At 45.5% G+C, this 13,987-nt stretch overlaps 1 protein-coding gene across 2 annotated transcripts in view; it reads left to right on the top strand.

The window, feature by feature from the left end:
- AAAS (aladin WD repeat nucleoporin) overlaps window positions 1-13,987 on the top strand; it is a 730,668-nt gene that overhangs the window by 631,209 nt on the left and 85,472 nt on the right. The gene's annotated exons all lie outside the window — the stretch shown is intronic.

Genomic DNA, 13,987 nt, shown 5'->3' on the forward strand with positions numbered 1-13,987 from the left:
TGGCGTCGATGTCCCTTGGCGGCATCCGTCGAGGACCGACGTCATCCACTGTATAAGAGTCTCGAGCGCGCCCGTTGGCTTCAGTTCCGTTTTTCCGTTAGCTTCGCTTCGGATCGAGTTAAACGGCGCTTCAGTCTTTTCTGTGAAAAAAGCTGTCGTCTTCTTCGAACCCTTCCACAGCGAAGACAGGCTTTAATAAATGCCTAAAATGTGGAAAGATGTCCTTGACAGATCCACACAAAAATTGTCTTTGGTGCCTCGGTTCCGACCACCATACTGAAGATTGTGGTTCGTACCAGTCGATGACCCACAAAGCATTAAGAGCGTAGAGGTAAACTGGCGATGGGGCAGGGTTTATCGAAGTCTACTTTACAAAAGAAAGACTCGGCCGAGTCTTCATAAAAGTATCATAAAAAATATTGTTTGAGGAGTAGATCGAGAAAGTCTTCTTCTTCGTCATCTAAAAAGGCTAAGAAGAGACGGCATCGATCTCCCTCATCCTCTTCGACTTCTTCGGAGGAGGTTATAGCATGTCCATCAAAGCATGACTCTCCGAGTAAAAGGGAAGCTTTTCGAGTTTCCATGCTAAAAATGTTTGAGAACGCGGCCCGGACCCCCTCAAAAAAAGCTAAAGAAGACCCATGCTCCTGTTCACAAGAAAAGTGACAGAGGAAGGTCCAAAACAAGAAAAGCTGATAAAAAGACGTCGAGAGCATCATCGAGAGACTCTTCTCGATCACCTCGTAAAACAGATCCTTCGGTGCATAAATCGAAGGCAGAGGGAAACAAAATGGCGTCGAAAAAACATACGCCATCGAAGTCGACATCAATGTCGTCGAAGACTTCGAAGGTCCTCGAGTCGACAACTCCCTCGAAGGAAGCTACGTCGAGTTCACGCTCAAAAACCACAAAAGCTCCTTCGACGGTTTCCACAACGCCCTCGACGATTGCATCGAAGTCGTCGAAAGTTCTCTCAACGATGTCGAAGGATGTGATTAAAACTTCAATGCCATCGACGTTTTCGTCGACGCCCAAGCCTTTAATAAGGGAAAAACCTGTATTGCCTGAAAAGGTTTTTCAACCTGAGAGTCGACATATTTTCAGAACCATGTCATCCATCTATGAGGGAGATTCATCGGAAGAGGAAGAAGTCACCTCTGCTGGTGTCAAATTTGGCACAAGATCTGTTCCAGAGGAGTTAATTAACCCTCAATCAAGAATTCAAGATCTGCAAGAATGTTTGCAAACAGCAAGTGGCCTGGACACTTCTCCAGAGTATGAATTTGACAAACCAAACCCATCAGAACAGGTTGATATGAGTTATAGAAAACTCATGAGCAGGGTTACAGAATTTGTGGGGTGGGGGTAGGAGTTCACCAGTCTGTCAAGATGATGACATGACGGATATATTATCTGGAACACCCCAACAAGACCCCATTCTACCCTTTCGTATTGCCTTACAGAGAAGGGTTAATTCTGCATGGGAACGTCCCGAAGCATTAGGGGCAGTAAATAGAAAGTTTGTGGCAAAATATAGACCCTGCACATCTGATCTGGAATACCTCAGCAAACACCCAACTCCGGAAAGATTGGTAGTACAGGCAGCCACTTCCACAAAGAATGCAGCATACCCTACAATCCCTCCAGATAGGGATGATAAAAAGGTGGATGCATGGTCTAAGAAGATCTTTACATCTGGCAGTATGGCTTTGAAGTCTACTAATGTAACTTGTACCTTGGCAAGGTTCACATATTCCCTGTGGGACTGCATGTCAGCGGCAGCTGAACACATCCCGGAAGGTGAAGAACGTGATGGCTTTCTAGCCATTATAAGGGATGGAAAAGAGGCGTCGGGAGAATGCCTTCAATCAGGTTTGGACACAGCTGACAGTGTCAGCAGGTCCATGGCGACTAGCACAGTGCTACGTAGATTTGCGTGGCTATGAAAGTCTGGGTTTGCTCCTGATGGGCAATCCAGGCTTCTTAATATGCCCTTTGATGGCTCGAGGTTGTTCGGTAGCAAGGCAGATGAAAGTTTGGAAAAGCTAGAGACCTCCAAAGCGGCGGCAAAATCTCTGTGCCGCTATAAAACAACCTCGGCAACGCCCCTACACAGGCTCATCTTTCTGGAGGGGTCGTCCTTTTTGCTATTATTCCTCAATTGGAAAGGGAAGAGGGCAGGCCAATCAGAGAGGTCAAAGAAAATTTCCTCGGGGGCGAGGAAAAGGTGCTAGATCTGCCCCAGCAACGGCATCTGTACCTTCAGCCGCTGCTGCAGCTGCCGCACAACCACTCTGAGGTTTTGACCCACAAGACTCCAGTGGGAGGCAGGATCTCACAGCATTTAGAAGAATGGCGGGGCATTACTTCAGATGCTTGGGCACTGGAAACAGTATCCCAAGGTTACTGCCTTCCTTTTCTAAAGGAACCTCAGAATCACCCCCCTGGAATACAACTCTGCCAAACATCCGGATCCGCTCCTGTTGCAGAAAGTTTTGACCCTGCTACAGAAAGGTGCAATAGAACATGTACCTGTAGCGGAGAGGAACAAGGGTTGGTATTCCCCATATTTCCTTATTCCAAAGAAAGACGGAGGACTGAGACCTATCTTGGACTTGAGAAACTTGAACAAGTTCCTAAGGAAGGACACATTCAAGATGGTCACACTTTCTCAGATCTTTCAGGCTCTCCAAGTCCAGGATTGATTGGTATCATTGGACCTTCAGGATGCTTACTTTCATGTGCCAATCCATCTCAAGCACAGAAAGTACCTGAGGTTTGCGATTGGCAATTCTCATTTTCAGTTTCGGGTTCTGCCCCAAGAGTTTTCACCAAGTTGATGGTGGTGGTGACAGCGAGTCTCAGAAGAGGGGGGATTCATCTCTACCCCTATCTGGACGATTGGATGATAAAGAGCACGTTCTCCAGAACAAGCCCTGGATCATCTGTCCAAGACTTGTCACTTCCTTCACAAACTAGTTTTTTCTCTGAACTTAAAAAAGTCAAACATGATACCATCACAGAAACTCCAGTTTATAGGAACAGTCCTGGATACTTGCTCGGGCAAAGCCTCGCCTCCTGAAGAGGGAGCTCACCACATTCTGCAGATGGTAACAAAATTCCAGAATGCCCAGTATCTTCCGGCCTTCGAATTTCTCAGGTTGCTCGGTCTGATGGCATCCTGCATTTTTCTGGTGCCAGAAGCCAGATTGAGAATGAGATCTCTTCAATGGTCTCTCAGAACTCAATGGTCTCAATTCTCAGGGGAAATGTCAGATCTGCTGCAGGTCCCAGCCAAGGTAGCACAGGATCTACAATGGTGGGCTTGCAGACATCATATCCTCCGAGGAGAATCTTTTTGGCAGCCATGGCCGGAGATAACAGTAATGACGGACGCCTCACTCACGGGGTGGGGAGCCCATATCAACGATCTGACAATCAGCGGACGTTGGTCTCCATCGGAGTCCAAACTACACATCAATCTTTTGGAGTTGAGGGCAATCAGACTAGCGCTGAAGGCCTTCCTGCCCTCTGTACGGGGAAAGAATGTTCTGATAATGACGGACAACACATTGGCCATGTACTACCTCAACAAAAGAGGAGGAGTTGGGATCACTGCCGTTGTGCAGAGAGGCGATGCAACTCTGGTTCTGCGCAATACAAGAAGGGATCTCTCTATCGGCAATTCATCTAGCCGGAGAGCAAAACACAACAGCTGACGCTCTGAGCAGGCAGAGCACAGTCTCTCAGGAGTGGGAGATAGCTCAGGAAGTCATTCAAGAGATCTTCGCCCTTTGGGGAACGCCTCAAGTGGATCTGTTTGCGACCGGGGCCAACCGGAAGTGCGAACTGTACTGCTCAAGGGAATTTCCCCCGAGAGGAGCTCTAGGAGACGCCTTCGTGGTGGAATGGGAGTTTCCACTTCTGTATGCGTTCCCTCCAATCCCTGTGATCCCTCAAGTAATCAGGAGGTTGAGAAAATTCGGGAAAACCATGATCCTAATTGCCCCGGATTGGGCCAGGAGAACGTGGTACCCGGGTCTGGACATGTCCATCTGCCCTCCAATTCATCTTCCAAGAAGAGAGGATCTTCTCTCGCAACAGGAAGGTCATGTTCTCCATCCTGAGGTCAACACACTCAACCTTCACGCATGGCTTCTGAAAGGCTGAGATACAAGGATTGGGATCTTCCGGATGACGTGATGGAGATTTTGCTTTCGGCCTGGAGGCCAGCAACCAAATCTCTGTATCAGTGTTGTTGGACCAAGTTCGGCAACTGGTGCAGAGAAAAGAATGTGGACCCATTTCAATGTAATATCCCCACAATTTTATCTTTTCTGTTAGATTTAGCCAATCTGGGGCTCCAGGTTGGGACGATAAAGGGATACTTAGCAGCGCTATCCATCTTTAAGCGCTCTTTTGGAGAAGAAACTTACTTCAAAATACCCTTGATAATTCAATTCTTAAAAGGTTTAAATAATGTGTTTCCTCCAATACCTTTCCAGGTTCCAGTGTGGGATCTGAATTTGGTTCTAAAATTTCTCACATGTATTCCATTTGAGCCTTTACATTCTTGTCCACTAAGGCTCCTTACTTTGAAAACAATACTTCTTGTAGCATTGACATCAGCCCGCAGGGTAAGTGAATTGCAGGCGCTTTCGAGCGGTCCTCCTCACACCATCTTTTATAAGGACAAGGTAGTTCTTGGGGTTAAACCTTCTTTTTGGCCAAAAATTGTTTCGGATTTTCATCTGTCACAGAAAATAACTTTACCTACTTTTTACCCTCCTCCTCATGCAAGCAAGGAAGAGAAGCGACTTCATAGACTAGATCCCAGGAGAGCTCTTAGTTTTTACATCTCAAGATTGGCAAAAATTCGTCAGTGTGATCAACTTTTCGTGGGATACACTGGACGCAAACTGGGTCTTCCGGTAACTAAACAAACATTATCCAGAGGGATAATTTTAGCCATAACAGAATGTTACGGATTGGCTGGGAAAGAACCACCTGATGGACTGAGAGCTCATTCAACCAGGGGCATGGCAACTTCAACAGCACTAAAAAGGGGTGTCCCTGTACAAGATATTTGTGCAGCAGCCACATGGTTATCCATGCACACCTTTATAAAACATTATGCACTGGACTCGACTTCTTCTCAAGGAAGTCTGTTTGCTAAATCTGTACTCCATTCTGTACACAATTAAAAAAGATACTGTACTCCCACCTCCAATACAAAACTGCTTTGGGAGTCTATCTAAGATGTGGAATACGTGGGAGGACACAATCCATTCGAAGAACAAGTTACTTACCAACTGTAACGTTCTTTCGATTGGATGTTCCTCCCACGTATTCCTCATTGACCCTCCCAACCAACCCCACAGTACAGTTTACGTGAATTACACTCCACTCTTTTAATGCTTGGGTCAAAAGAGGCATGCCATTAACTAATTAAAACCATGGACTATAATATACGAAAAAACAGAACTGAAGCCAACGGGCCCGCTCAAGGCTCTTAAACAGTGGATGACGTCGGTGCTCGACGGATGCCGCCGAGGGACATTGACGTTGCAGCCTCGAGTGGAGCGCCCTCTGCTGGAGAGAGAAAAAAAATTGAGGCGAAACCTAAAGGTAAGGATATATCTAAAATGAGGAATACGTGGGAGGAACATCCAATCGAAAGAACGTAACATTAGGCCACCAATGATCTGGCGTTAAAGCGCTTTTTAGGTGGGGGCTGGTCGCTTCTGAGGGGTTGGGTTGAGCCGTTCCTTGGTTATCATTTTTATTTATGGCAGACTTTCAGGTTAAGTGATTTGTCATTTTAGGCGGGCCTGTAGTAGGTTAAGCAGAAGGATAACTAGTAGGCGGCTGGTAGCATACATAATATCGTCTAGAAATGGCTGTTAGAATAGGTTAGGTGCGCAGGTAGCATAGGAATATATGGAGTCTATAAGATTTGCTAGAAGGGGATGGATGCAGAAGATCTCGATGTAAACAAGCAGAATGTGCAGGATAAGCACTCAGGACAAATCAAGCACATTGGTGTAATTCGAGTTAGGTTGAAGCATAATCCTAAGTGAGGTACTGTACCAGTCAGCAGGATACAAACAGTATCGAATGAGTGTAATACACACTATGGATAGAGGCAGTTAAATCGGTGAAGGCAGTGACCAGGTAGTCATGTACCAGTTCAAAGCAGTTAGTGTACAGTTAAGTGGTATAGCGCGCAGCAGTACAGTATGTATGGTTCAAGATTGAAGGAAGCACTTCGATACAATGGTCGATTCAGATTAAGCTAGAACACTTAGATATGGCACTTATATCTGGAACAAGGCGATGCAGAGGAGGCAATACAAGTCTAGTAATACGCTCGGTAAGGTGTGTAGCAAAGCAATGTTCAGTTCAGATTAAGCTGGAGCATTTAGGTGTAGCACTTGAGTCTGGTACATAGCAATGCAGTAAATGTAATACAAAGATATGGCAATAGGACTGGTGCATGGCAAAGCAATGGGGGTGATACAAGGCCAGTAATACGCTTGGTGTGGCACAGAAAGCAAAGTTCGATTCAGATTAAGCTAGTGCACTTGGGTATGACACACAGCAATACGATGGAGGTGGTAGGAATTGAAAGGATCGCTAGAGTATAGCCGCCAAATATGGAAAGGGGACGAGTCACAGCGAGGGTCTCACATGCACCGTTTTAGGGTGGCTGGAAGCAGTAGTTTAATAAGGGTGATGAGCCTTCATCCATAGCGATATATAAGGTAATGTGGCTTGGGGGCTTATTCGTACCGCATGTGAGGCAGTGCCATTAATAATTTAGACGTGGGCACAGTATATTTGGCAATGCAGCATCAGTACTGCATAGTAGTTACCACGTGTAGTAAGAATTAGTGGTGGCGCGGGTGATAATGGTAAGGTACCTCTTACCCTGCGTAGTAGAAGTTGATAGTAGCTGCTCCTGAACCGCTCCAGGCACGGACAGGTGGGGCCTTGTTCTGGGGGCCTTAGTCGTGTGGGCCCGGCTTCCGCCTCCGGTCCCACATGATTGGTGAAATATTCGCTTGGAGCAGGTTGCTAGGCCACCACAATAAACAAAATTTGCACTCGTCGGGTAGCGGCAATCTTAGAACTCGGGGCCACGTAGTAAGAGCTCCATGTGGGGAAAGGGTGTCGCACTACTCACGGCCAGCCAGACCATGAAGCTGGATGTAGCGAACTCACTCAGGAGTTAGATTTAGTAGCTGCACACATGTCAGGGGGACATCGGGTAGTTGTGGATCACGCGTAGTGCTGACTCTGCAGCTCGGATGCTGCGTTGATGTTGGAGCTGCTCCTGCAGCTAAGGAAGGCGCGTTGGGGCTCCTGCCCTCGGGAGGGAGACTGGATAATGCTGGCAAGCCAAACCAACTCACCCACTTGGTACTCGGGAGCAGAGCTGCGCTTGCAATCAGCAAACTTCTTATAACTGAGCTTACTCTTTTTTTAATGCCTCTATGGCCCTCTTGAGATTCTCGCCTTCAACCTGCTCTCAACATCAGGAACCTCTACCTCCTCCAACCTTACCTCCCCAAGAAATCTCAGATTAAATCCCTGATTCAAAAAGAAGGGAGGCATACATGTAGAGTCCTTTGACGTGTTGTTATAGTAGAATTCTGCCAGCCATAATAACTCCACCCAAACTTTACCAGACTTTAGATAACAACGTAAGCATTTTTCTAGTTCTTGACTCACTCTCTGTTTGACCATTAGCTTCTGGATGGTAACTGGTGGTCAGATTAACCTTCATCTTTAACTCTTTGCAAAATGCTTGACAGAACTTGGACACAAATTGCCGCACAATCCGATATCACATGAGATGGCAAACCATGGAGTCTCACTAAGGCTTGCTCTAAAGAAGAAGCAGTCGCCGCCCCCTTGGTGGGTATAAAGTGACTTGCCTTGGACAGAACATCAACCACAACCAAAATGGTAGTACAACCCTTGTCGAAGGGAAGATCTACAATGTAATCTAGTGAAACTGTATGCCAGGGACGAGGTGGAATGGGTAATGGAACTAAAAGGCCTGCTGGTTTTTGGTGTTCAGACTTCACTCTGGCACAAGTCTCAAACATTCTCACATAATTCAAGTTATCCTTACTCATTCCTTTCCACCAGAGTTCCCTGCATATCAATTCTAAAGTTTTTTTCTAAACCCAGTATGTCCTGCAAAATATGACTCATGACAAAGCTTTAGTGCCTCCTCTTGCAGTTCTTCTGATGGTAAAAACAACCTTGCCTCCATGTATGGTAAACCCCTCTTTATTTATCGAGTTGGATCCCCTTTCTTCCATTCACACATTTGCTCCTCAGTCATCAGTTGACGAATCTGCTCATCAAACCTGCCAACCTTTCTTACCCAACCCACCACAAAGTTTCTTTCCTGCAGCAAAGGAACTGGAGTAAGAAAGTCTTCCTTAATACTTCAAGGATAACATCTCGACAATGCGTCAGCCTTGCCATTGATGCGCTCAGGTTCAAAATTGAAAACAAATCGTATTCAGCAAAAAAAGTACGACCAACGTAACTGTCGTGGTGTTAAGGGCTTGGCAGAATGCACAGAATGTTAGATTTCTGTGGTCTGTTAAGACCGTTACTCAGTGTCTGGCTCCAGGAAGGTAATGCCTTCCCTCTGTTCGAACACTGCCTTGATCGCCAAATGTTCTCTTTCTGAAATTTTATAATTCCTCTCTGCTACTGAAATCATCTTCCAGTAGAAAGCTATCGGATGGAGCTGTCGTTTCTCTGTCTGTCTCTGGGGCAACACTGCTCCCATAGCTACATCTAAAGGATCCGCTTCCACAAAGAACAGTTGTTTGACATCCGGATGCAGCAAGACTGGTCCCGTGGTGAACATCTCCTTCAAAAAATGAAAAGCTTCCTCTGCTTCACCTCCCCACACAAACTTTATTCCCTTCTTCAGAAGTCGAGTGATTGGCGTCACCACTTGAGAAAAATCTCAGATAAATCTACAGTACAATTTCAAATCCAATACAACATTGAATATCCTTGATGTTGGTTGGTGTCGGCCACTCCAAACAGCCTTAATTTTGATGGAATCCATTTCCAGCCCAGCTGGAGAAATTACAAAACCCAAAAACTCCACTCTTGTGAAACTGACACTCTTCCAGCTTTGTGTACAGATGATTCTCCCGCAGTAACATGTTCTTCGTGTTGAACCTCATCTTTAGAGAAAATTGATACATCGATGTAGACAACCACGAAAATGTCTAAATATTCCCAAAGTACCTCATTTATGAAAAATTGAAATGCTGCTGGGGCATTGCAGAGGTCGAACGGCTTCACCTGACATTCGAAAAGACTAAAGCGATTTTGAAACGCCCTCTTCCACTTACCTCCTTCTCTTAACCTCACAAGATGATACGCCCCTCTGAGATCCAGTTTTGTGAATACCCTTGCATCCTGTATCTGATGCAGCATCACAGAGATCAGTGGGAGTGGATATTGATTCTTCACAGTGATCTTATTAAGGGCTCTATGATCAATGGACGTTCTTAAGGTCTTGTCCATCTTGGGCACAAAAAATAAAGGCGAAGAGGCAGGTGACTGAGAATGGCGAATAAAACCGTTTTAGGATTTTCTTGAAGATATTCCTTCAGATGCTCATTCTCCTTTTCAGTTAAGGAGTAGATTCGACCACAGGGAATTGGTGCCCCATCTTCCAAGTCTATCTTGCAGTCATATGGGCCATGTGGTGGCAGCTCGCTAGCTTCCTGCTCGCTAAAAATATCTTCAAAGCCACAATAACAGTCAGGCAAAACACCCATAATCGCACCGACCACATGTTCTTCCATCGCACCACCTGCCAATTGTATTCTCAGACTCACCTCTTTTACCTTTTCTCCCTTGAAACCTGCCACAGCACATTGTTCCGGACAGAATTCAGATCTAAACTCCACAGTTCTATTAGTCCAATCAATCAGGAGATTGTGTAAGGTCAACTAGGGCATTCTTAATATAATTTGCAACTGGGGCGCATCATTTCATTCAAACATTTCTTCCCAATGTCCCTCTGCAATTCTCATTCCCAACCGACCAGTGTTTTTTGTGATTGGACCTGAAGTGATTTGTGTGCCACCTACAGCTGACATGCGCGGGAATGTCCATGTTTACTAACGGAACACCTAGACGGACCGCCATTGTTCTATCCATAAAGTTTCCTGTTGCACCTGAATCTAAGACACAAGGGCCCCCACATCTCAGTTTACCATCCCATTGCAAGGATATATTCAGCCTTATGTGAGGCACAGACGTCTGAATTGTATTCGCCACCAACTGACCCTTTCCGGTAGGAACAGGAAATCATTAAGGTGCTCGAAGAACTTTTCCTACAAAATGACTACTATCCCCACAATACAGACAAAGATTTTCTATCCGCCCGCTCTCCTCCTCTTCCTTAGTAAGTGGTGCTCTGAACTGACTCTCTCGCCCTGGGTTTTTAATCTCCTTAGGCCCTAGCTCCCCCTAGGGACACACTCTCCTAACCCAGGTTCCATTTTCTGGAAAATATCTCCGTCTTTCAGACAACCTTGCGTCTAACTTCTACACCAAGGTAATCCACTCCTCACAAGAAGCTGGTCCCTCCACAATTATTGTCATGGCATCCTTTACCTCCTCTCGAAGGCCTCTATAGAAAAGAGAGGACCTCTTCTCTTCTGGCCAACTACTTTCCTAGACCAACGCCCGAAACTGCGTTATATATGTAGTCAGATACTTACTACCCTGCTTCAGTTCTAACAATTCACTGTCTACACTTTGCGTCAAGGTTCGTCTATCAAGCATCTTACGAAACTCTGCTTTGAATAAATTCCAACTCTTTAACTCCATTGCACCTCCACTCACCAAAGGAACAGACCATGCGGCTGCCTTCCCTGACAAATTGGAAATTAAGAAGGCTGCATTAGGGAATCACTCTGGTCTACACATGTATTGCAGTTCGCACTGCATTAAGAACGACTAAAACTTTGTGAAATAATTAATCTTTAGAGAAAAGAATTTGTAAAAAAATTCTTTTTTTTAATGTGTATGTTTTAAATTAAAATGAATTTGCGTTTACATTGAAAGAATTGGTTTGTCAGTATTTATGAAAAGACAAACATATTAGTAGAGGTCATCCCTCTCGTCCACTGGTCCATTGTGTAGAGTTTTAGCCTGAAGGACCAGGTGTTGAATCAGGCATTCCCTGTTGATTTTTTAATGGAAACCCGCCTTCCTGCTGGCAATCACCTCGGCTAGGCGGGTTGGAGAAATACAGGATTCCTCCTGTAAGCCTCCATATTTGTAATTCCATTCAGCTAAGGTGGTTCTGCAAACTCATCCTTCCTTCATGCCAAAGATCCTGTCAGACTTTCATCTAAGTGAGTCTTTGGTTCTATCATTTTCTTTGCAAACCCTTCTTCACCTGCTGAAAGATCTCTGCATTGGCTGGATGTTGTGCGTGCCTTGAAGTTCTATGTTGCACGCACAAAGGACTTTCGAAAGACTTCTCAGCTTGCCTTCATTTTTGGACCTGTTGGGCATGGGACGGTCCTATATAAGGCTTCCATCACCGAGTGGCTCTCTGGCTGTATCGCGCATTGTCATCATCTGACCAATTCGACCGCTACCAGGCCGGCCGAGAGCCCATTGCACCAGAGCCATCGCAGAGACTACAGTGTTTCTCTCTGGTAACCCCCTGATCGACAACTGCAGTGCTGCTACGTGAAGGTCTACCCACACCTTCACAAGATTCTTCTAGGGAAGAGTCCTAGGTCGGCCGAGCAGTGTTTGCATGAGGTGAGTCTGCTCCAGGTGTAAGTGTATTGTTTCTGTGAGCCTTGCCACCTCCCGCGGTTATGTATATGTACTGCTGTGTAATCGAATCCATGTAAGACCCCATGCTGGAGAAGGAACAACTTACTTACCTGTAACTCCTGTTCTCCAACATGGGTCTTACATGGATTCACATGCAAACCCTCCCTCCTTCCCCTCTCTGGTTCGTCTTGGTTCCTTCTGCCACTTTTTATGCTCAACCAAATCTGAAGATGCCCACAAGGGTTGGAGCTAAGGAGGACAAATGTCAATGGCTGGGGCAGTATCACACAAATTGGCAGCAATAGGCTATAGAAGCGATAAGCAGTTTGCGCTTTAAAGTGAAACTGCTTCAATATTACTGAGGATTCCCAGCGTGTCGACTGTGAATATTCAGGACCATGTGAATCCACGTAAAACCCATGCTGGAGAACAGAAGTTATAGGTAAGTAACTTGTTCCTTTCTACGCACAATGCAACAATACTGATAAGGTGACCACACTCTTTTTAAAGCAAAACGCACCAAGCTTTTTGGTTTCCAGTTAACATATTAACTGCATAATACATTCTGAAAAGTTTCAATAATGTGCTGTATGTTTCCAAATGTGCTTGTGAAGAGAAGCCTGGCAAAGTCAATAGTTGAACGCAAATTTATTAAATGCATCTTTGTCAAAGTTAACAGAAAATGTTCATATTTGTATACAGGCTGATGTGGTGTGGCTTGGAGTTTAGAGCAGTTAAAATTATAGGAATAGAATACGATTTATGACCGCCCAAGGTTTTTTCCCTTCCCGCATTGAGGTCTTTCATTCAGATGTTAATTCTACCTGAAAATGATACAATTAACCTGGCAGAATGGAAGCAATGGATCACATGACCATCTTTCCCTAAGAGCCTAATGACCTTTTCTGGCACAATCTGATCTGATCTGTTCAGTCCAGGCAAAGGCCATTATTCTCTACCCACTATCTGCCCTCATAACAGCTTCCAGTTTTAATGCACCATTACAAGTGGCCCGATATCAGTATAAATACTTGCCCATAATTTATGCCAGACCTCCTTTTACTCAAACATAACTCTACATGTTTGTAAGCCGACTGGAGGAAAGCTTTTGTAGATCTCAACTGGACTCTAGCGAAGCAGTCCATACATATCTGTTAGGGAGAATTCTCTGTTTAGGCTGAATTTCCTAACCTAGTGAGTCCCCCAGCAGCTTTGCTGGATTTCTGGAGTTTGTTTTTTTCTCCTGCCAAGAGTGAGACTCTTTTTCTCCCACTCTTGGACATAATTTGTGGTGTTCCTTTGAATGTTAATGTGTTTTATGGGCTATGGGGTATTTTACTCCATAGGGTCTCATGTGTTTTTACTATGTGTGTTACACCGCACCCTCCGTGTAGTAACACAGGGGTGTCATAGTGACCCCCCCACCATAGACTCCATACCCTGGGACTGACTACTGTCTCCCAGGGCATGTAAAGTCACCATTGGCTTAGCTAGTCCCAAATTACTAACAGAACCAGTACAAACCATCATATTGTGGGCGTACTGGTAGGGGCAATTCGATTGCCCCTGGGTCTGTTGTTCGAGGGGGCACTGTCTGTCCCCCCTCGTCGGGTTTTGGCTGGTGGCAGTGGATACTACTTTTTATATTCAACCGCAAATATATCTCTATGGGATTTTCCCATTGTTCGAGGCTAATACTTTTTAACATAACCTCTAACATACCGCCGGTTTATTTATTTAATATTAATTCACCGGTTGGTATTTTCTGCCAAAACTCGGTTTTAAAATGGCGTTTGTGTTCGCCTCTGTAACTCCAAACCAAAGGTCGAGCCCTTTGTTCCACTTTTGGCGGGGTTCTGCACAGAAGCCCTCCAAAGTGGTGCCACTCTGTCTGGGTACCACAGGGGGTGTGGGAGGGGGTTTAGGCACCTTGGACCAGTTTGCCTTGCCAACTCGGGTCGCACTCTTGTGTGATTGGCCCAAGTGGTGAGCCACCCCGCTCACCACTTAGCATGTTTGATTGACAGCTAGGCTGAATGAATGGGGGTTTCTTGCATAAAAGCAGGGCTTTGGGGACTGGAACTTCAGAAGTCGCCACAGGACCTGAAAATCCGAAGAGGGAGAAGCTGAGCCG

Source organism: Ambystoma mexicanum, chromosome 3q (genome assembly GCF_040938575.1).
Source record: "Ambystoma mexicanum isolate Mex_15411 chromosome 3q, UKY_AmexF1_1, whole genome shotgun sequence".
NCBI classification, from domain to species: Eukaryota; Metazoa; Chordata; class Amphibia; order Caudata; family Ambystomatidae; genus Ambystoma; species Ambystoma mexicanum.